Raw genomic sequence first — 25007 nt, forward strand, 5'->3', positions numbered from 1 at the left:
CATCTTATGAATCTAGGGTTTTGAATCCTGCTTTGTGAGTAGATATTTAAGAGCAGCATGATTAGTGTACACAATCACTTTTGATCCTACTAAGTATGATCTAAACTTGTCAATGGCATAAACCACTGCAGGCAATTCTTTTTCTGTGGTTGTGTAATTTTTCTGGGCATCATTCAAAACACGGCTAGCATAATAAATGACATGCAGAAGCTTGTCATGCCTCTGCCCCAGTACTGCACCAATGGCGTGATCACTGGCATCACACATTAATTCGAATGGCAATGTCCAGTCTGGTGCAGAGATAACTGGTGCTGTGACCAGCTTAGCTTTCAGAGTTTCAAACGCCTGCAGACACTCTGTGTAAAACACAAATGGCGTGTCAGCAGCTAGCAGGTTGCTTAGAGGTTTTGCAATTTTTGAAAAATCCTTTTGGGCGTTGAACGCCCAAAACAGACTTTTACTGGCGTTTCCTTGCCAGTGAGCTCTTTTTCTCTGTTTTGTGTGCAGAATCCTTCTGTAATCCTGTAAACTTATACAATTGACTCTTTACCTTAGTATCAATGAACTTTATATAAACAAATAAAATCAAGAATAGGGCAAAATGCTTAGAGAAAGTGATGCCCCATGGCTGGGTTGCCTCCCAGCAAGTGCTTCTTTATTGTCTTTAGCTGGACCTTGCTGAGTTTTTAATCTAGTCTCAGCCTTGAGCACTCTTGCTCAACATTGCCTTCAAGATAGTGCTTGATTCTCTGTCCATTAACAATAAACTTCTTATCAGAATCAATATCTTGAAGCTCCACATAACCATATGGTGATACACTTGTAATCACATATGGTCCCCTCTACCGGGACTTCAGTTTCCCGGGGAATAGCCTGAGCCTAGAGTTAAACAACAGAACCTTTTGTCCTGGTTCAAAGATTCTAGATGATAGCTTTCTGTTATGCCACCTTTTTTATTTTTCTTTATAAAGCTTGGCATTTTCGAAAGCAGTGAATCTGAATTCCTCTAGCTCATTCAGTTGGAGCAATCTTTTTTCTCCAGCTAGTTTGGCATCAAAGTTTAGGAATCTGGTTGCCCAGTAGGCCTTATGTTCCAGTTCCACGGGCAGGTGGCATGCCTTACCATACACAAGTTGGTACGGAGAGGTCCCTATAGGAGTCTTAAATGCTGTTCTGTAAGCCCACAGAGCATCATCCAAGCTTCATGCCCAATCCTTTCTACGGGTACTTACAGTCCATTCCAGGATTCTTTTTAGTTCTCTGTTAGAAACTTCAGCTTGTCCATTTGTCTGCGGATGATATGGAGTTGCCACCTTATGGCGAATCCCATACCAGACCATGGCAGAGTAAAGCTGTTTGTTGCAGAAGTGAGTGCCCCCGTCACTGATTAGTACCCTAGGGACACCAAACCTGCTGAATATATGTTTCTGGAGGAACTTCAGCACTGTTTTAGTATCATTGGTGGGTGTGGCAATGGCCTCTACCCATTTTGATACATAGTCAGCTGCCACCAGAATATAAGTGTTTGAGTATGATGGTGGAAAAGGACCCATGAAATCAATACCCCATACATCAAATAACTCAATCTTCAAGATTCCTTGTTGAGGCATGGCGTAACTGTGGGGCAAGTTCCCAACTCTCTGGCAACTGTCACAGTTACATACAAACTCTCGGGAATCTCTGTAGAGTGTAGGCCAGTAGAAGCCACATTGGAGGACCTTGGTGGCTGTCCGCTCACCTCCGAAATGACCTCCGTATTGTGACCCATGGCAATGCCATAAGATCCTTTGTGCTTCTTCTTGAGGCACACATCTACGGATTATGCCGTCTGCACATCTCTTAAATAGATAGGGTTCATCCCACAAGTAATACTTTGCATCAGTAATTAAATTTTTCTTTCATTACCTGCTGTACTCCTTGGGTATGAACCTTGTAGCTTTATAGTTTGCAATGTCTGCAAACCATGGTATTTCCTAAATGGTGAACAAATGCTCATTCGGAAAGGTTTCAGAGATCTCAATAGAGGGGGAGGACACCCCTTCCACTGGTTCTATCCGGGATAGATGGTCAGCCACTTGGTTCTCTGTCCCTTTTCTGTCTCTTATTTCTATATCAAACTCTTGCAGAAGCAACACCCATCTTATGAATCTAGGGTTTTGAATCCTGCTTTGTGAGTAGATATTTAAGAGCAGCATGATTAGTGTACACAATCACTTTTGATCCTACTAAGTATGATCTAAACTTGTCAATGGCATAAACCACTGCAGGCAATTCTTTTTCTGTGGTTGTGTAATTTTTCTGGGCATCATTCAAAATACAGCTAGCATAATAAATGACATGCAGAAGCTTGTCATGCCTCTGCCCCAGTACTGCACCAATGGCGTGATCACTGGCATCACACATTAATTCGAATGGCAATGTCCAGTCTGGTGCAGAGATAACTGGTGTTGTGACCAGCTTAGCTTTCAGAGTTTCAAACGCCTGCAGACACTCTGTGTTAAACACAAATGGCGTGTCAGCAGCTAGCAGGTTGCTTAGAGATTTTGCAATTTTTGAAAAATCCTTTATAAACCTCCTATAGAATCCTGCATGCCCCAGAAAGCTTCTGATTGCCTTAACATTGGCGGGAGGTGGTAATTTTTCAATTACCTCTATTTTAGCTTGATCCACCTCTATTCCCTTGTTTGAAATCTTATGCCCAAGGACAATCCCTTCAGTCACCATAAAGTGATATTTTTCCCAGTTTAAAACCAGGTTGGTCTCTTGGCATCTTTTCAAAACCAGTGTCAGGTGATCAAGACAGGAGCTGAATGAGTCTCCATATACTAAGAAGTCATCCATGAAGACTTCCAGAAATTTTTCCACCATATCAGAGAAAATAGAGAGCATGCATCTCTGAAAGGTTTCAGGCGCATTACACATCCCAAAAGGCATCCTTCTATAAGCAAATACTCCAGATGGACATGTGAATGCTATTTTCTCTTGATCCTGGGGATCTACTGCAATTTGGTTGTAGCCTGAATAGCCATCCAAAAAGCAGTAATAATTATAACCTGCTAGTCTTTCTAGCATTTGGTCTATGAATGGTAGAGGAAAATGATCCTTTCTGGTGGTTGTATTGAGCCTTCTGTAATCAGTACACATGCGCCACCCTGTAACTGTTCTTGTAGGAACCAGTTCATTTTTTTCATTATGAACCACTGTCATGCCTCCCTTTTTAGGGACAACTTGAACAGGGCTCACCCAGGGGCTATCAGAAATAGGATAAATAATCCCAGCCTCCAGTAATTTAGTGACATCTTTCTGCACCACTTCCTTCATGGCTGGATTTAGCCACCTCTGTGGTTGAACCACTGGCTTAGCATTGTCCTCCAATAAGATCTTGTGCATGCATCTAGCTGGACTTATGTCCTTAAGGTCACTTATGGACCACCCAAGAGCTGTCTTGTGTGTCCTTAGCACTTGAATTAGTGCTTCCTCTTCCTGTGGATTTAAAGCAGAGCTTATGATCACTAGAAAAGTATCGCCTTCTCCCAGAAATGCATATTTCAGGGATGGTGGTAATGGTTTGAGCTCAGGTTTAGGAGGTTTTTCCTCTCCCTAAGGAAATTTCAGAGGCTCTTTCAATTCCTCTGAATCCTCTAGGTCAGGCAGAACATCTTTAAAAATGTTTTCCAGCTCTGATTCGAGACTCTCAGCCATGTTGATCTCCTCTACCAGAGAGTCAATGAGATCAACTTTCATGCAGTCTTTTAGTGTGTCTGGATGCTGCATGGCATTGACAGCATTCAACTTAAACTCATCCTCATTGACTCTCAGGATTATTTCCCCCTGTTGGATGTCAATGAGAGTTCGTCCAGTTGCTAGGAAAGGTCTTCCTAGAATAAGAGTTGCACTCTTGTGCTCCTCCATTTCCAGCACAACAAAGTCAGTGGGAAAGGCGAATGGCCCAACCCTGACAATCATGTCCTCAATCACGCCTGATGGGTATTTAATGGAGCCATCAGCAAGTTGGAGACATATCCGGTTGGTTTAACTTCTTCAGTTAAACCAAGCTTTCTGATGGTGGATGCAGGTATTAGGTTGATGCTTGCCCCAAGATCACATAGGGCTGTCTTGGTGTAATTACCCTCTAATATGCATGGTATCAGGAAGCTTTCGGGATCTTTAAGCTTTTTAGGAAAGTTTTTCAGAATGACTGCACTGCATTCTTCAGTGAGGAGAACTCTTTCAGTTTCTCTCCAATCCTTCTTATGACTTAAGATCTCTTTCATGAACTTGGCATAAGAAGGTATTTGCTCAAGTGCCTCTGCAAACGGAATCTTAATTTCAAGAGTCCTGAGATAATCTGCAAAACGAGCAAATTGCTTATCCTGCTCCTCTTTGCGGAGTTTTTGAGGATAAGGTATCTTGGTTTTATATTCCTCAACCTTGGTTGCTGCAGGTTTTTTTCCTACAGAAATGGTTGAAGAAGCCTTTTTAGAGGGGTTATCATCAGCACTTGTGTGTGTCTGATCCCTCACTGGCATTTGAGTACCAGAGTTAGAAGCTGGAGTGACGTTAAACGCCAACTCCTCATCTGTTCCTGGCGTCTGAATGCCAGAACTATGCTTCTTTTGGGCGTTCAACGCTAGTTCCTTGCTTGTTTCTAGCGTTGAACGCCAGTCCTAAGCATGGTCTGGGTGTTCAGCGCCAGCCTTCCACCCAATTTCTGGCGTTTTAATGCCAGAATTATTTTTTCCTGGGCTCTTACTGTCGTCAGATAGATTTTGGGTGGTTTGCTCATTTCTTGGCTTCCTGCTGCCTTGAGGTGGGGTATTTAATGTTTTTCCACTTCTTAATTGAACTGCTTGGCATTCTTTTGTTATTTGTTTTGACAGCTGCTGCTTTGTTTGCTTCAATTGTTCTTCCATATTTATATTAGCCATCCTTGTCTCTTGTAGTCTATTTTTGAATTCGGCTAACTGCTGTGTTAAAAAGTCCAATTGCTGATTGAATTCAGTAGCTTGTTCAGTAGGACTGGGTTCAGTAGTCACTGTTTTAGCCTCTTCTTTCATGGAGGATTCGCTACTTAGGTACAGATGCTGATTTCTGGAAACTATATCAATGAGCTCTTGAGCTTCTTCAATTGTCTTTCTCATGTGGATAGATCCACCAGCTGAGTAGTCTAGAGAGATCTGAGCTCTTTCTGTAAGCCCATAATAGAAGATGTCTAACTGAACCCACTCCAAAAACATTTCAGAGGGGCATTTTCTTAGCATCTCTCTGTATCTCTCCCAGGCATCATAAAGAGATTCATTATCTCCTTGTTTAAAGCCTTGGATGTCCAGCCTTAGCTGTGTCATCCGTTTTGGAGGAAAGTATTGATTCAGGAATTTTTCTGTCAGCTGTTTCCATGTCTTTATGCTGGCCTTAGGTTGGTTATTTAACCACCTCTTAGCTTGGTCTTTTATAGCAAATGGGAACAGTAATAATCTGTAGACATCCTGATCTACTTCCTTATCATGTACTATGTCAGCAATTTGTAAAAATTGTGCCAGAAACTCTGTAGGTTCTTCTTGTGGAAGACTGGAATACTGGCAACTTTGCTGCACCATGATAATGAGCTGAGGATTCAACTCAAAACTACTGACTCTAATGGTGGGTATACTGATACTACTCCCATATGAAGCAGTAGAGGGGTTAGCATATGACCCCAGAGTCCTTCTGGACTGTTCATTTCCACTTAGATCCATGATGGAGAAAGGGAGATGATGTAAAATAGAGAAGAAATATTTTTATTTATTTAATTATTATTTATTTCAAAATTAAAATAAATTAAAATAAAATAAATAAAAATGGGTGAAGATTTTCGAAAAATGGAGAGAGAAAAAAATGGTTAGGGAGTTTTGAAAAAGATATGATTTGAAAAAGATTTAAATCTTTTTTAAAAAAATCTGAATTTTAAAAATAAATTTCAAAAATTTGTTTTAAAATAGAGAGAGAAGATATTTTTGAATTTAAAGAGGAAAGAGAAAAACAATAAGATAGCACAAGATTTAAAATTTTTAGATCTAATGCTCCTTGTTTTCAAAAATTTTGGAGGAAAAACACCAAGGAACACCAAACTTAAAAATTTTAAGATCAAGACACAAGGAAAACTTAAGAACACTTTGAAGACTCACAAGAACAACAAGAACATGAAGAAGGAACACCAAACTTAAAATTTTTAGAAAACCAAACTAAAATTTTCAAAAAACAAAGGAAAATCAACAAGAAAACACCAAACTTAGAGTTTGGCACAAGATTTAATAGAAAAATTATTTTTGAAAAATTTTTTTGAAAAGAAAATAAAAGACTCTGACCGAAAAGACAAAAATTTCCTAATCTAAGCAACAAGATTCACCGTCAGTTGTTCAAACTCAAACAATCCCCGGCAACGGCGCCAAAAACTTGGTGCACGAAATTGTAAGGTCAATGTTCCCATTACTCTCTTACAACTTCGCACAACTAACCAGCAAGTGCACTGGGTCGTCCAAGTAATACCTTACGTGAGTAAGGGTCGAATCCCACGGAGATTGTTGGTTTGAAGCAAGCTATGGTTATCTTAGTATTCTTAGTCAGGATGCCAACAACAGTGTTTTTCAAGTTCAATTGTAAAAGGTGAGAGGGCATAAATATAAATACTTATTGTGCAATGATGGAGAATATGTTGGAGTTTTGGAGATGCTTTGTCTTCTGAAATTCTGCTTTCCTCTGTTTTCTAATTCACGCACGCAAGTCCTCCTATGGCAAGCTGTGTGTTGGTGGATCACCGTTGTCAATGGCTACCATCCATCCTTCCAGTGAAAAGGGTCCAAGTGCGCTGTCACCGCACGACTAATCATCTGCAGGTTCTCAATCGTATCGAAATAGGATTTACTATCCTTTTGCGTCTGTCACTACGCCCAGCACTCGCGAGTTTGAATCTCGTCACAGTCATTCAATCCCTGAATCCTACTCGGAATACCACAGACAAGGTTTAGACTTTCCGGATTCTCTTGAATGCTGCCATCAATCTAGCTTATACCACGAAGATTCTGATTAAGAGATCCAAGAGATATTCATTCATTCTACGGTGGAACGGAAGTGGTTGTCAGGCACGCGTTCGTGGGGGAATGATGATGATTGTCACGTTCATCACATTCATGTTGAAGTGCGAATGGATATCTTAGATAGGAACACGCATGTTTGAATGGAAAACAGAAATACTTGCATTAATTCATCGAGACACAGCAGAGCTCCTCACCCCCAACAATGGAGTTTAGAAACTCATGCTATCAAAGAGTACAAAGTTCATATCTAAAATGTCATGAGATACAAAATAAATCTCTAAAAGTTGTTTAAATACTAAACTAGTAACCTAGGTTTACAGAAAATGAGTAAACTATGATAGATAGTGCAGAAGTCTACTTCTGGGGCCCACTTAGTGTGTGCTGGAGCTGAGACTAAAGCTTCTCACGTGCCTGGGCTGTTTTGGGCGTTCAACGCCAAGCTTTAACCTGTTTCTGGCGTTGAACTCCAACTTGTAACGGGTTTCTGGCGCTGAACGCCAGACTGCAACATGGAACTGGCGTTGAACGCCAGTTTATGTCATCTATCCTTGAGCAAAGTATGGACTATTATATATTGGTGGAAAGCCCTGGATGTCTACTTTCCAACGCAATTGGAAGCGCGTCAATTGGACTTATGTAGCTCCAAAAATTCCATTCCGAGTGCAGAGAGGTTAGGATCCAACAGCATCAGCAGTCCTTTTTCAGCCTGAATCAGATTTTTGCTCAGCTCCCTCAATTTCAGCCAGAAAATTCCTGAAATTATAGAAAAACACACAAACTCATAGTAAAGTCCAGAAATATGAATTTTTCCTAGAAACTAATGAAAATAAACTAAAAACTAACTAAGACATACTAAAAACTATATGAAATTAACCCCAAAAAGCGTATAATATATCCGCTCATCACCAGTTCATTATTCCAGAGAAGGGAGTTGAAGGTTCAACACTGGGCGTGCCACTTGGGCTCGAAGGCATGGCACAGCAACCTTATTCATGTCTTGGGTGTGCCACTTAGGTTCTAGGCATGGCACGCCAAGCTTGAAGAGTTCAAATACCAACACTGGGTGTGCCGCTCGAGATCGAAGGCATGGCACACCAGCACAAGCCTACAAGGAAGAAGAATATTGGGCGTGCCGCTTGAGATCGGAGGCGTGGCACGCCAGCACAAGCCTACAAGGAAGAAGAACACTAGGCGTGCCACTTGAGCTTGAAAGCATGGCACGCCAGCACAAGCCTACAAGGAAGAAGAACACTGGGTGTGCCACTTAAGCTCGAAGGTGTAACGACCCAATTTTCAGTATGCCTAGGACACACCGGAAACTGAGTGCTACCAATTTGTCATCCTAATTATTATCTATTATTTATTATATGAGCCTGATTCGTTGTTAAAAGCGTAGTTAGTTAGCGAGGTACTTTTTTTTTTTTGAAAATATTTGAATTAATAAATAGAATCATTTATAATCAATTCACAAATAATAACAGATAAAACAGTTATATACAACCACACATAAATACATCACAAGTAGTAGACAACATTCGGTGATTTAGCCTTTATTAGAGTATAGACTGTTAGTTAGAACACCCCTAGATATAGCTAAATAATATCTATATACATATATATACATAAAACATCCCAGGTCCTGACCTGTTCAAGAGGTCCCTAAGCTGGCACCTAGGCTAGCCTAGACTCTATACTCGCCTAGTCCCTCTAAACTACTAAAGCGAGGGAAAGTATGTTCTAGGTCTTCAAAACTCAAGTCAGGTGGAACGTCACTAAAAGATAGAACATCATCTGCTACTCCTTTGCATGATCAGACAAACCCATAGGACGTCTCTCTGGTACCTCATCAAGTAGCCACACAACAAGAGTCCCATACACAGGATTTAGGTTAAAGTTCACGTACAAATGGGGTGCAGACATTGGCTGGTCTCACAGTATATACATATAAACAGAGAACAGGATTCATCCTAGACTCAGAAGACTACCCAGAGCGGAATCCTTTTTACAAACGGTCGTCAGCAAACTACAGAAAGGAACTCTTGCTTCCATCTGAAGGGGAAAGGGAGAGAGAAGGGGTAAGAACTGGGGAGTTCTTAGTAGGGCCGGGGTTATTAGTTAAGTTCACTAATTATATGTTGTTTTGCAAACGAATGGAAAAATACAGAAAGCAGTAAATTGAAGATGAAGATAAATAAAGGAAATAGAGAAATAGAAAACAAAACACAAACAGAAGGATACAAGAAAATACAAAATAGACACAGAGAATAGAATACAGAAGGAAAGCATACATTCATACCACAATCATAACAAAGGAAATGCACAACCAAGTATGATGCATGTCTAGCCCTAGCGCAGGTAATGAGCTCATTTGTCGGTTACATACCCGCTCCCGATGTTACCTGGAGTCCTCTGACCAGGTAAGGCTTCCCTGTTGGCTTGGCAATGCCCCTCGCAAGAGTCCTTTGACTTGTGAGGCAAACCACTGCAAGAGTCCTTTGACTTGCATGGCGGAGCTAGTTAACTTATATCTGCCCAATACACTCTCTGTAAGAGTCTTTTGACTTACAGGAGCATACACACACTCTCACTGTAAGAGTCCTTTGACTTACAGGAGCATACACACACTCTTACTGTAAGAGTCCTTTGACTTACAGGAGCATACACACACTCTCACTGTAAGAGTCCTTTGACTTACAGGACTATATGCTAGTCGTGTGTTCTCGATACCTCTATAAGAGTCCTCTGACTTACAGAATAGCATTATAGCTAAGTATCCCAGGAAAGCACTCTCAGTGGTCGTACCACCATCTATCTGACTGCCTTCACACAGCAGATCATCACATAATCATTCTCATTATCATCATTCATTATTATTCTCATTATTCATCATCACTTTCACATTCTTATGCAGTACCTCTTTCTTTCTCTGTTCAATCATGCTATACAAACTTTACTGCTTTTACTTTTACAACATCGTAACTCAAACAATTTCTCTTTATCACATTACTCTTTTCTCTTTGTCTTTTTACTCTGCTCTGATTACTCTTTTCTCTATATCTCGTTACTTTTCTCTGGTTACTCTGTTCTCTGTGTTTCTTTACTCTGCTTTGATTTCTCTTCATAACATATGTATTTAAAGCTTATGTAAATTTCGATATGAATGGTTAGCCTGTCCCAAGTATAGGTTCATTAAGTCTATACTGAAACAGTTTAACTTTTCATATTATACCTAACCCTGGGTGCAACTCAAGAACTAACTATGTTGCTCCTAGTTCGTTTACTAATCTCTGTCTGTTTTCCTGTCATTAAAACTTTACAGACTTTTCTTTGGTGTTTATCTTTTCTTTAACTTTTTATCTTTCATTCATCTTTGCCTCACTAACATGTTATTACCACTCCCTAAGTGTTTTATGAAGGTAATTATGAGATTCTACGCTTAAAGTTGTCTTTCTAAAGCTTTTACAGAAAACTGCCTTTTCCGTATTATTTTATTATTTTTATTAAAATATTATTTTTAATTAAATATTATTATTTAATATTTTATTATTATTTATTAATTTATTAATATATTTTCCAAAATTAACTTTACTTTAACCTTTAACCTTTAACCTTTAAAATTCACTTTTTACCACCTGTAACTTTTAATATTTCTACTTTAACCACCCTAACTTTCAGAAATTACAAAATAACCCCTCAAACACCAAAATAATTACAACCTCTAAAAGGTGTTCTTCATTGTTCTTCACCACACTCAAAGTGTTCTTCATGTTCTTCATAAATTCTTCAGATTCTTTCTCTATTTTTACCCGTTTTTCAGTCTTTTCAGCAACCGATTTTTACCATAATTCATAATAAATTAGCAACCACTAAAACCCCATCTTTTCTATATGATTTCAACACAAATTGAACCTCAATTTAAGCATAGCGTTTCGTTTTTCCAGCTGCCCCAAGAACATGAACTTTAAAGCTTGAATTTCATCAAATTTCATCAAAATTTCACCAAATTTTCACCAAGAATCAATCATATATGCAACCAATTTTTAGCACAGCCAAATCATACAACATTCACACAACTCAAACACAAATAATCAAGATTAATTTCGTGACACCCTACCTGGTTTTGCTGCTCCTAATTCAGTTAGACTTTCAGGTGGTCCTTTAACACTTTTTCCTCCTAAATCACATCAAGAACAACTTTAAATTAAAAAACCCTCAACTAACCAAATCTCCCTCAGCACGTTAAGAGGTGATTTCTAACCTTAGACTTGCTGGAAAGTCACGTTTCTTAGCCCTCAAGTCAAGTTAAGCATGATTCCTAAGGAAGAACATCAAGAAAACACATGTTTAAGCATATTTCCTTGAAAACTGAATTGAAAGGGGAAAGGAATAGCCATCTCTCCTTATTTCCAGCCTTGATAAGTTACATGGTTATGTAGAGGAAGAAGAGAGGATCATTTTGGTGAAATCAGAGTTTTGATTTGAGTTTTGGTTGAGAAGAATCAAGCTTTGAAGATTAAGTGTTCATGAAGTTTTCTCTCTTTTCTCTCCTTTCAATTTCGGCCAAAGGGAGTAAATGACCAGCCTTGGAGTGTCTTGGAGGTGTAAGGTGAGTTGTGATTGGTTGGCTTGGAGGTGGGTTAAAATAATATTAAAATATCTCAGGTGTCTAACTACTAAAACTAGATGTATCGGAACACTTGTAAAAGCATCTCTAAAAATTATTTTCTGAGCTACTAGCATAAATGACACTAGTAACATATTTATTTTGAGAATAAAACATGTATAATGAGGCCTTAGAATTGCTAAAGTCATCAGAGAGTGCTGGTGCTAAGCTGCACCAGTAAACCGTAAACCTGGTTAAACTGATTTCCTGTTTTTAACTAAAACAGACCAGGTAACCTTATAATATCATTCAATCATCTTCTAATACTAACATAATACTAATATTATACTATTATCTCTCTTCTATCATGAATCGAGTCCGGTTCATCAAACTGAGACTATTTACGAAAAACCAAATCAAAACTCCTAACCGATACGGTTCAAAAACTAGGTTCTTCGTGCCGTGTTATCGAGCTTGCCTCAAAAAAGGTTCTAGCTTAAGGATGACATAATGATAATGAGGATTGAGATACTTGATGATATAACAGAGGTGTTCCCTTTACTGATCTTCCGGAGAAATCCATGCCTTCAGAAAAGATCTCGCGTACTCGAAAAACAGGGTTGTTATAGAAGGCGTGGCATGCCAGCACAAGCTTACAAGGAAAAAGAAGACTGGGCGTGCCACTTAGGAATTTAGGCGTGGTACGCCAAGACAAGATAACCATGGGCGTGCCACTTGAATGCTGGGCATGGCACGTCAGTTTACTAGACCAAAGGGACTTATTCATGCATCCTCAAGGGCGTGGCACGCCAGCTACTGGGTGTGGCGCGCCAACATTGCTTTTCATAGAAGAAGAATGAAGTCTCCATCAAAGGCGTGGCACGCCAGTATTACCTTCTAGAAAAGAAGGATGAAGTATTTACTATGGGCGTGGCATGCCAGACATGGGCGCGCAACGCCAGTTCAAGATTCTAGAGAGAAAGAGGGGAGGAAAGACTGTTGGGCGTGCCGCTTAAGCTCGAAGGTGTGGCACGCCAGGCTAGCTGAGCAAAGGAGGAATGCCACTTGGAAGCCAGGCGTGGCGCGCCAAGCCACTGAGGAGCTAGGCATGGCACGCCACTCAAATGCCAGGCACGTGGTTCATTTCTATTAGTTTTTCCTTTTCTTTTCAGTTGTAATTTTTTTCTCTTTTGTATTTTTTAATTCTAGTGATAGGAGTAGTATATATACCCCTAAGGTTATTGAAAAAGGAGGATTGGCAAGTTAGTTTTGGGGTTAATTGGTTAAGTTTTAGTTTTTACTTTACTTCATCTCTTCCATCTCTTGTACTTTTCTCTAAGCTATAAGTAGTTAAACTCCCTCTCATTGGGAGAGGGAGCTCTGTTGTACTTGATGGATTAATGGTAGTGAATTTCTTCTTTTCTTCATCTTCTCTTTGATTTGCTAGAAGGAATTTTGTTCTTCATGCTTAGTGTTCAATCATATTGGGAAAGAGGTTGAATGCAAAATGGGTTTCATAGGAACCTTGGAAAAGGAAACATGAAACCATGCTTGAAATCTCTTCTCGCACTTGAGTAGATCTGGGTTTTAGGATTGGATATGGTGACATGAAATTCACCCACTATTTGGATCTATGAGGATGTGTGGTATAATCAGAGAGCAAGCATATGTCTCTTCATGAGCAATTAGACTAAGGAATTGGCTGATTATCAAGATTTGAGAGATTGAATCACCAAGAGATTGAGGTTCAATCAATCATGATTGCCAAAAGGTCAATGAGTTGCATGATTGAAGAAGAGATGATCTAGATCTAATCCAAAGAGAGCAACATCTCCTAATCGCAACGAATTTCCCCTATTCTTATCTTCCCTATTCTTTATAGCTTTTCTTTAATTTCTGTCATTACCCATTCCCCATTTACTATTCAGTTATTTATGTTCCAGCACTTTACATTCTTGCCATTTACTTTTCTACACTTTATTGCTTTTCTTTACCTCTAAGTCATTTACATTTCTGCTAATTTAGAATTCTGCTCTCAACAATCTCTATTGATTAGCTTAACTAATTCACCCATTAATGAAAGTTGCTCAATCTACAAATCTCTGTGGGATTTGACCCTACTCATAGTGGATTATTAGTTGACGATATTTTGGTGCGCTTGCCAAAGAACGGATTCATTATATAGTGAGTGAATTCTGGTCATCAATAGTTCATACAGACCATCATAGAAGATACCCAAGATAGACCATTCTGAGAGCATGTCAGGAGGGCATCTCCTGATTAGTTGCTTGTATCTTTTCCAAGCTTCATAGAGGGATTCACCCTCTTTTTGTCTAAAAGATTGAACTTCCACCCTGATCTTACTCATCTTTTGAGGTGGAAAGAACTTGGCCAAGAAAGCATTGACCAACTTTTCCAAAGAGTCTAGGCTTTCCTTTGGTTGAGAATCCAACCATATCCTAGCTCTGTCTCTAACAGCAAAAGGGAAAAGCATAAGCTTATAAACCTCAGGATCCATTCTATTGGTCTTAACAGTATCACAAATTTACAAGAATTCAGGTAGGAACTGATGTGGATCTTCTGTGGAAGTCCATAGAACTTACAATTCTATTGCATTAGAGAGACTAACTGAGGCTTAAGCTCAAATTTGTTTGCTCTAATGGCAGGTATGGAGATACTTCTCCCATAGAAGTCAGAAGTTGGTGCAGTGAAGTCACCAAGAAGTTTCCTTGCTTCTTCTCCTTCATTGTTCTGTTCGGCTGCCATATCTATGTTTTCAACTTCTTGTTTGAATAGTTCTGTGAGGTTTCCTTCGGAGTGTTGTGCTTTAGCTTCTTGCAAATGCTTCCTTAGGGTCCTCTCAGGTTTAGGATCAAGATCAAAGAGAGGTTCTTTATCTCTGTTCCTGCTCATAAACAAGAAAAGAAAGCAAAGAAAGAAAGAAAGGAAGCTTCTATGCCTGAGTATAGAGGACTTCCAGTGAGGTGTGAAGAATAAAAGAAGAATGATGATAGAAGAAGAGAGAAAGAATTCGAATAAAAGGGTGTAAAGAATTCGAAAATTACAAAGTAAGAGGAAAAAATAGAATTAAAATACTTTTATTTTTATTTTATTTATCAATTAAATTCAAAAATAAAAGCTAATTAACTAAAAAGATTTGAAAATTAAATGATGAATTTCGAAAAAGAAGAGAGAGAAAGAGATAAGAAGTTTTCAAAAATAGAAGAGAGAGGAATTAGTTAGGATATTTTGAAAAAGAAGAGAGGGAAAACAAGTAACTAATTAAGAAAGATTTGAAAATAAGATAAAATGATAAGACTTGAAATTTGATTTTTGAAAAAGATTTGATTTTGAAATTTGAAATTTGGAAATTAAAATTTAAAATTTGAAATTCGAATTTTGAAAACTTGAATTTTAAAATTTGAATTTTGAATTTTGAATTTTGAAAATTTAAATTGAATCAAGATAAGATAAAAATTTGAATTTTAAATTTAAATTTTGAATCTAAGATAAGATAAGACAAAATTTTGAATTTAAAGAAAAAGATAAGATAAAGGTTTGAAAAAGTTTTGAAGTTTAAAATTTTAAGGGTTAAGTACTGAAACCGTCCCTAAGGTTCGGGATGAAAATCAAAATCGTCCCCGACCTTTTTTTGTTATTAAAATCATCCCCAACGTTATAAAACGTTATAAAATCGTCCTTTTGTCCATAAATAAAATTTTTCGAACAATTTTTCCCTTAAACAAAAATTAAAAAGTCTCTCCACCTTCACCACTACCCTCTGCATTATCATCACCATCACCATCACCATCTACATCACCATCGCTGCACCATCACAAATCAACAAAAATCCATCGCTACACCATCACCACCAACAATCCAGCAACACCAACAGCAACAATCAAAAACAAATCAACACCAACAATCCAGCAACACCAACAGCAACAATCAAAAACAAATCAACAAAAATCCATCGCTACACCATCACCACCAACAATCCAGCAACACCAATAACAATCAAAAACAAATCAACAAAAATTTTAAATTAAACAATTCAGCAATCATCAACTATAATTTCAGATCCAAAATTGACAACAACATAAATTAAAAAATTTAAAAAAGAAGAACTCATATGTTCTTCAGAAAAAAAAAAAACACGAGAGAAAGAGAACAACGCAAAATTTGGAACAAGAACTCAAAATTGCAGTAACAATTAAAACTCAGAAATTTCACTAAAAATTCAGAAATTCTACAACAAAAATCCAGTTTAAAGAATAAGAATAAGAAGAAGAAGAAGAAGAACGGCGGTGCGACGGGGCGGCGGTGCGACGGGGCGGCGGTGCGGCTTCCCTTCCCTCCTCCTCCCCCCAGCCCCCCTCAGCGGCGGCCCTGGCGGTGGTGACGCTCCCCTCGGTGGCTCACTCCCTCTCTCGCGCTGTCTCTCTTCTCGGCTCAACTCTGATTCGCGACGGCACTCTCTCTCCCTCTTCCCTTTGATGGCGACGATGACAAGCAAGGCATCTGGGCACGGCGGCGGCGGCGCTGGACACGACCTCCCTCTCTTCCCTTCTCAGCTCTCCGTCAGTCACTCTCTCCCTCAAGCCCTATCACCGTTTCGTTCTTTCTTTCTTTTTGTTTCCTGAAGCCGTTTTTCTCTTTTCTTTCTTTTTAATTTATTTTATTTTATAATTTTTTTAATGAGGGGTAGTTTGGTAATAAAAAAATAAAATTGGTAAAAAGGATGATTTTATAACGTTTTGTAACGTTGATGATGATTTTAATAACAAAAAAAGGTCGGGGACGATTTTGATTTTCGCCCCTTACCTTAGGGACGATTTCAGTACTTAACCCAAATTTTAAAAGAAAGATAAGATAGGAAACAATCAAATTAAAAGAGAAGATTTGAAAAGATTTTAAAAAGATAAGATTTGAGATTTGAAATTTGAGATTAAGATAAGATAAGATAAGGAAAGATATTTTTTTATTTTTTTTATTTAATGAAGAAAGAGAAAAACAACCAACAGACACCAAACATAAAAATAAAGAACACACAAAGGACATGATGCCAAGGCATCTTAGGCTAGTTTCACTAGCCTTTTTCATTTGTTTTTATTAGGTTTTATGCACTTTCTTGAGCAATAAGTCAGTTTTTGGATGGAAGTTCCAATCATACCTTGATTCATTCAAACATGGTTAAATTGATGTATTTTCATAAGACTTATGCTATATTTACTTGTTTGTTATGAATGATGCAAATTCTTGTGAATCTAGCAAAGCTTTGATGCATATGTTGGTTGATGATAGGTGAAGAGAAGCAAGGAAGAAGTATGGAAAGGAGAAGAGGAAGTAACATTGGTGGCCAAAGTTGGCTCACCAAAGTTGCTAGGCAACGTTCTAAAAAGAGTGAAATGCAATATTGGTGGCCAAAGTTGGCTCACCAACGTTGCTGGCAACGTTCTGCAGTTTTTGGTGCCAACGTTGGAGGGAACGTTGGTGCAACATTCCCTCCAACGCCTGGGATAAAAATTTCAAATTTGGAGTTGGAAAATTTTCAATGATGCGTATGCGTCGATGACGCGTACACGTGAACATGCATTTTTACCAATCTCACGAACGCGTGAGGGACGCATACGCGCCAAATGCTTTTTTGACGCGTACGTGTGGCAAAGAGAGAGTTGGTGTGCAAACGTTGGGTAAAACGTTGCCACCAATGATTTCGAGGGCTTTGAAGAGAATTTCTAGGAAAACTGGTGATCGACGCGCACGCGTGAAATGGCAAAATCAACCATTCACGCGTACGCGTGGGCTACGCGTATGCGTGACCAGGTGAACGTTCGTGCACCAACGTTGAGTCAAATGTTCCTTGGAACGCCCAGAATTTATTTTTCAAGTAACATTTGATCCAATGTTTGCCCATAAACGTTGATCACCAATGTTAATACCAACAACAATACAATTGAGCACCATGCAGAATGAAAAACGTTAGTTTGCCAACATCCCTCCTCAACGTCATTGAGAGCCACTTTATCTTGCTTCAACAAAGGCCAAGGCCCACATCCATGACTTGAGGACCAAATGAAGAAACTGTATAATTAGTAGAGAGTTTGAGTTAGAAAGGAGATTGGGATATGGGGATCCAGAATTAGAAACACTCTGTATTTAATTTTCTCTGCAATTCAGTTTGCTTGAATGCACTTTTCATTTTCAATTTCCATTCCCGGAGCTATGAACAACTAAACCCCTCTTCATTGGGTTAGGGAGCTCTGTTGTAATTCAATGGATCAATAATAGTTTTTATTCTTCTTCTTCTTTCTTTTCTCTTGATCTGCTGGAAAGCTTTCGATCTTCATCCAATTGAACAATTGTCTTGGAAGAGAAATAATTTATACTTGGATTTCCTCTGAACCTTGGAAGAGGAATGAGGAAATCATGTTAGAAATGCTTTCTCATGTTGGACTGGGTTGGGGGTTGGATGGATACGGTGACATGTAATCCTACCAATACTTTGATCTAGAAAAGCATGTGGTATAATCAGTGATCGTAGTTCATCTCTTACCATGAACAACTAGATCAAGGAATCGGGCAATTGTTCAAGCTTAGAGAGATTGGATTGCCAATGAATTGGGATCCAATCACCTAAGATTGCCAAGAGATCAATGAATGCATTGATTGAGGAAGAGATGAGAATGAACTTGATCTGGAGAATGCAACATCTCCTGAGCCCAATGAGCTTTCCCACTTCTGATCTTACCCATTCTCTTTAATTCTGCTATTTACATTTATGCTCAATCATTCCCAATCCCATTTAAGTTTTTGCAATTTAATTTCTTGCAATTTAAGTTTCTGCAATTTAGTTTCCTCTAATTTACTTTCTGTTATTTACATTCTGCAATTTTACATTCCTGTTATTTCCTTTTTTCCGCCAATTAAATTTTTGAAATTCCCAATCCAAATTTCGCTCAGTTCAACTAGAACACTCTTCTAATTAAATTTGCTCAACCAATCAATCCCTGTGGGATTCGACCTCACTCTGTTGTGAGTTTTTACTTGACGACAATTCGGTATAATTGCCGAGGAAAGTTTGTTGAGAGACAAGTTTTCATGCATCAGGACACCAAACTTAAGGATTGACACTAGACTCAAACAAAAGACACTATTTTTGAGAATTTTTTTTTGAAAAAGAACCAAGAAAGTTTGAATCTTTTACAAAAAACAAGAACAAAATACTCAAACAAAATAGTAAAAAGAACCTAATCTAAGCAACAAGATAATCCAGTAGTTTGTCAAATCCGAACGATCCCCGGCAACGACGCCAAAAACATGGTGCACGAAATAAGAACTCGCACAACTGAACCAGCAAGTGCACTGGGTCGTCAAAGTAATAACTGAGGTGAGTCAGGGTCGATCCCACAGAGATTGTTGGCTTGAATCAAGCTATGGACACCTTGTAGATCTTAGTCAAGCGATTAGAAAAGAGTTATGTTGTGAAAAATGCATAAAGACTAAAAAACGATAAATTTACTCAGTAGTTTTGAACCTAATGATAAGAAGATGGTTGAGGCTTTGGAGATGCTTCATTCTTCTTGATCAACTGATGAGCGGATATTTTATACCCTTTTTAGCACTATTTCTATATAGTTTTTAGTATGTTTTAGTTAGTTTTTATTATATTTTTATTAGTTTTTTATTCAAATATCACATTTCTGGACTTTACTATGAGTTTGTGTGTTTTTCTGTCATTTCAGGTATTTTCTAGTTGAAATTGAGGGACTTGAGCAAAAATCTGATCCAGAGGCTGAAAAAGGACTGCAGATGCTGTTGGATTCTGACCCTCCTACACTCGAAGTGGATATTTTGGAGCTACCGAAGCCCAAATGGTGTGCTCTTAATTGCGTTGGAAAGTAGACATCCTGGGATTTCCAGAAATATATAATAGTCTATACTTTTCTCGAGATTTGATGGCCCAAACTGGCGTTTAAAGTCAGCCTAAAAATTCTGCTGTAAAACGCCCAGACTGGCACCAGAATTGGAGTTAAACGCCCAAACTGGAACCAAAGCTGGTGTTTAACTCTAGGAATAGCCTAAGCACGAAAAAGCTTCAAATCTCAGCATAAACACTCACCAAGTGGGCCCCGGAAGTAGAATTCTACACTATCTACACCTAGTTACTCATTTTCTGTAACCCTAAGTTACTAGTTTAGTATAAAAACTACTTTTAGAGATTCATTTAGCAACTTCATGACACTTTTACACTTCATATTGTATTTCTGATGGCATGAGTCTCTAAACCCCGTAGGTGGGGGTGAGGAGCTCTGCTGTGTTTCAATGGATTAATGCAATTACTACTATTTTCTATTCAATCACTCTTGATTCTATTCTAAGATACTCATTCGTACTTCAATCTAGAGAAGATGATGATCCGTGACACTCATCATTATTCTCAAATCTATGAACGTGTGCGTGACAACCACTTCCGTTCTATCTGAGCTCAACGTAGTCATTGGGCGACAGCTTGAGTGCGTATCTCTTGGGTCTCTAATTCATGGACCCAATCCATGAGATCAGAACCTTTGTGGTATAGGCTAGAATCATTGGCAGCATTCCTAAGATCCGGAAAGTCTAAACCTTTTTTGTGGTATTCCGAGTAAGATCTGGGAGGGGATGACTGTGACGAGCTTCAAACTTGCGAATGTTGGGCGCAGTGACAGTATGCAAAAGGATAATGATCCTATTCTGACACTAGTGAGAACCGATAGATGATTAGCCGTGCGGTGACAGTGCCTGGTATTTTTCATCGGAGAGGATCATACAGCCTGCCATGGGAGGAAGCCATGCGTGTTTAGAGAAGAAGACAGTAGGAAAACAGAGATTCAGATGACAGAGCATCTCTGGAACCTCAACCTGTTCTCCATTACTGAATCGCAAGTACTGTTTATTTCATGTTATTTATTTTCATAAATATAACCACTATTATCATTAATCTCCTAACTAAGATTTACAAAATAACCATAGCTTGCTTCAAGCCGACAATCTCCGTGGGATCGACCCTTACTCACGTAAGGTATTACTTGGACGACCCAGTGAACTTGCTGGTTAGTTGTGCGGAGCTGTGAAAAGTGTAATCACAATTTTCCACACCAAGTTTTTGGCACCGTTGCGAGGGATTGTTCGAGTTTGGACAACTGACGGTTTATTTTGTTGCTTAGATTAGGAAGAATTTACCTTTTTGGTTGGTTTAGAGTCACTAAATTTGAGTCTTTTGTTTTCTTTTCAAAAATCTTTCAAAAAATTTTTTATTTTTCTTTATTAATCTTTAATTTTTCTTTGAGTCTTTTATTACTATTCTTGTTAAAAATTCTTTTAAAATTCGTGTTTTCTTTTTTTTTAGATTATTTTCAAAAATTTTAATAACTAAATAATAACCAATAACCTCTTAATTTAGTCTTCTGTTTGAGTTTAGTTTCATGTTTTAAGTTTAGTGTCAATTGCATGTTTTTAGTTGGTTCTTCATATTTTCGAATTACATGTTCTTGTTTATTTTCCTTGTTTGATCTTTAGTTTTTTCTTGTTTTGTGTTTTTCCTTGTTTTTCTTGTGCATTTTCGTATTATTAGTGTCCAAAGTATAAAAATATTTAAGTTTGGTGTCCTTTGTATTTTTAATTCCTTAAAAATTTTCAAAAATTTGTTCTTCGTGTTCATCTTGATCTTCAAGTTGTTCTTGGTGTTCATCTTGACCTTCAAGTTGTTCTTGGTTGTTTTCTTTGTTTTGATCTAAAAATTTTAAGTTTGGTGTCATTTTATTGTTTTTCTCTTTCCTCATTAAATTCAAAAATATCCTTTTCTCTTTATTTTAATTGATTTTTTTCAAAATTTACAAAAAAATTTCAAATTTTTATTTTAAATTTTTTATCTTATCTTAATTTTAAAATTTCAAAATTCAAATCTTTTTCAAAAAAAATCATATCTTTTTCAAAATCTTATCTTATCTTATTTCAATTTCAAATTTCAAATTTCAACTTCCACAATTCAAAATTCAAATTTCAAAATTTAAATTTCAAATTTCAAATTTCAAAATTTAAAATTCAAAATTTAATTTTCAAATTTAAAAATCAAATCTTTTCAAAATTTAAATCTTTTTCAAATCTTTATCCTATATTGTTGACTTTTTCAAAATTCAAAATTCAAAATTTAAAATTCAAATTTCAAAATTTAAAATTCAAAATTTAATTTTCAACTTTAAAATTTAAATTTCAAAACTTTCTAATTTAAATTCCTTATCTTCTCTTACCTAACTTATCTTATCTTTTCTAATCTCAAATCTTTTTAAATATTTTCTTTTTTATTTTTATTTTATTTATCATTTTCGAATTACTTGTTCTATTTTATTATTTTGATTGAAAAATTTTAAGTTTGGTGTTTCCTTGTCAAGAAAGTTTCAATCTTTAAAATTTTAAAGTCATATCTTTTTCAAATCTTTTTAATTAATTAATTCATTTAGTTTTCAATTATCTTTTAATTTTTGAACGTATATTCGAATTTTCATTTTATTTTATTTTATTTTATTTTAATTTCGGTATTCAAAAAAAATTTAATAAAAGAATAAATTTTTTAATCCACATCATCTCTCTTTCTCCATCATGGACCTAAGTGGAAATGAACAGTCCAGAAGTACTCTAGGGTCATATGCTAACCCCACTACTTCTTCATATGGGAGTAGTATCTGTATACCCCCCGTCAGAGCTAGCAATTTTGAGCTAAACCCTCAGCTCATTATCATGGTGCAGCAAAATTGCCAGTATTCCGGTCTTCCACAAGAAGAACCTACTGAGTTTCTGGCACACTTCTTATAACTTGCTGACACAGTACGTGATAAGAAAGTAGATCAGGATATCTACAGATTATTACTGTTTCCATGTGCTGTAAAAGATCAAGCTAAAAGGTGGTTAAATAACGAACCCACAGCAAGCATAAGAACATGAAAACAGTTATCAGAAAAATTTCTGAATCAATATTTTCCTCCAAAAAGGATGACACAGCTAAGGCTGGACATCCAAGGCATTAAACAAGAGGATAACAAATCTCTTTATAATGCCTGGGAGAGGTACAGAGGGATGCTAAGGAAATGCCCCTCTGAAATGTTTTCAGAGTGGGTGCAGTTAGACATCTTTTACTATGGACTTACGGAAAATGCCCAGATCTCTCTAGACCACTCAACTGGTGGATCTATACACATGAGAAAGACGATTGAAGAGGCTCAAGAGCTCATTGATACAGTTGCTAGAAATCAATATCTATACTTAAGTAGTGGGTCCTCCATGAAAGAAGAAGCTAAAGCAGTATCCACTGAACTTAGTTCTCAAGAACAAGTTGCTGAACTCAATCAGCAATTGCTTATTATAACAAAACAGTTTGAAGAATTCAAAGAGATGCTCCAAGATACTAAAAATACTAACAAGAATATGGAAGCACAATTGGATCAGATAAGACAGCAGCTATCTAAATAAATAGCAGAAGAATGCCAAACTGTTCAATTAAGGAGTGGGAAGACATTGAATGTATCAACTCCAGGCAGCAGAAAACCAAGAAAGGAACAACTGATAGAGAATAACCAAACCACTACCCAAAATCCCTCTGAGGACAGTAAGAGCCCAGAGAGGAATGATTCTGGCGTTCAAACGCCAGAAAAGGGTAAAAAGCTGGCATTAAACGCCCATTGGATAGCCAAATCTGGTGTCCAAACACCAAAAAAGGGTGGCAATCTGGCATTAAACGCCCATACAGCACCTAATTCTGGCATTCAAATGCCACTAAGGAGTCAAACACCTGCAACTGCTGATAACAACCCCCTTAAGCAGGCTTCTCCAACCACTTCTGTAGGAAATAAACCTGCAGCAACTAAGGTTAAAGACTACAAAGCCAAGATGCCTTATCCTCAGAAACTCCACCAAACAGAACAGGATAAACAATTTTCTCGCTTTGCAGACTATCTCAGGACTCTTGAAATAAATATTCCGTTTGTAGAGGCACTTGAGCAAATACCCTCTTATGCTAAGTTCATGAAAGAGATCTTAAGTCATAAGAAGGATTAGAGAGAAACTGAAAAAGTTTTCCTCACTGAAGAATGCAGTGTAGTCATTCTGAAAAGCTTGCCAGAGAAGCTTAAAGATCCCGGAAGCTTTATGATACCATGCACATTAGAGGATGCTTGTACCAAGACAGCTCTATGTGATCTTGGGGCAAGTATCAACCTAATGCATGCATCCACTATCAAAAAGCTTGGTTTGACTGATGAAGTGAAACTAATCCGGATATGCCTCCAACTTGCTGATGCCTCCAAGTTGAGGACATGATTGTCAAGGTTGGGCCATTTGCCTTTCCTACTGACTTTGAAGTGCTGGAAATGGAGAAGCACAAGAGTGCAACTCTCATTCTAGGAAGACCTTTCCTAGCAACTGGACGAACCCTCATTGACATCCAAAGGGGATAGATAACCCTGAAAGTCAATGAGGATGAGTTTAAGTTGAATGCCTGAGCGCATATGTTATTGACTCCTTGGTAGAAGAGGTCAATATGACTGAGAGTCTCGAATCAGAGCTAGAGGACATTTTTAAGGATGTTCAGCCTGATCTGGAGGAACCAGAGAGAATAGAAGAACCTCTGAAAACTCCTTAGGAAGAGGATAAGCCTCCTAAACCCGAGCTCAAACCACTACCACCTTCCCTGAAATATGCATTTCTGGGAGAAGGTGACACTTTTCCGGTGATCATAAGCTCTGCTTTAAATCCCCTGGAAGAGGAAGTGCTACTTCAAGTGCTAAGGACACACAAGACAACTCTTGGGTGGTCCATAAGTGATCTTAAGGGCATTAGCCCAGCAAGATGCATGCACAAGATCCTATTGGAGGATGATGCTAAACCAGTGGTTCAACTACAGAGGCGGCTAAATCCAACCATGAAGGAGGTGGTGCAGAAAGAGGTCACTATGTTACTAGAGGCTGGGATTATTTATCCTATTTCTGATAGTCCCTGGGTGAGTCCTGTCCACGTTGTCCCCAAGAAGGGAGGCATGACAGTGGTTCATAATGAAAAGAATCAACTGGTTCCTACAAGAACAGTTACAGGCTGGCGTATGTATATTGACTACAGAAGGCTCAATACAGCCACCAAAAAGGATCATTTTCCTTTACCATTCATAGACCAGATGCTAGAAAGACTAGCAGGTCACAAATACTACTACTTTTTGGATGGCTATTCAAGTTATAACCAAATTGCAGTAGATCCTCAAGACCAAGAGAAAATAACATTCACATGTCCATCTGGAGTATTTGCCT

General features: G+C 37.9%; 1 non-coding gene across 1 annotated transcript; it reads left to right on the forward strand.

The window, feature by feature from the left end:
- Positions 1-13934: 13934 nt before the first annotated feature.
- Positions 13935-14038, forward strand: LOC112761637 (small nucleolar RNA R71). Its single transcript, XR_003182024.1, has one exon. It is a non-coding gene; the product is annotated as a small nucleolar RNA R71 (small nucleolar RNA).
- Positions 14039-25007: the final 10969 nt, after the last annotated feature.

Source organism: Arachis hypogaea, chromosome 16, assembly GCF_003086295.3.
Source record: "Arachis hypogaea cultivar Tifrunner chromosome 16, arahy.Tifrunner.gnm2.J5K5, whole genome shotgun sequence".
NCBI classification, from domain to species: domain Eukaryota; kingdom Viridiplantae; phylum Streptophyta; class Magnoliopsida; order Fabales; family Fabaceae; genus Arachis; species Arachis hypogaea.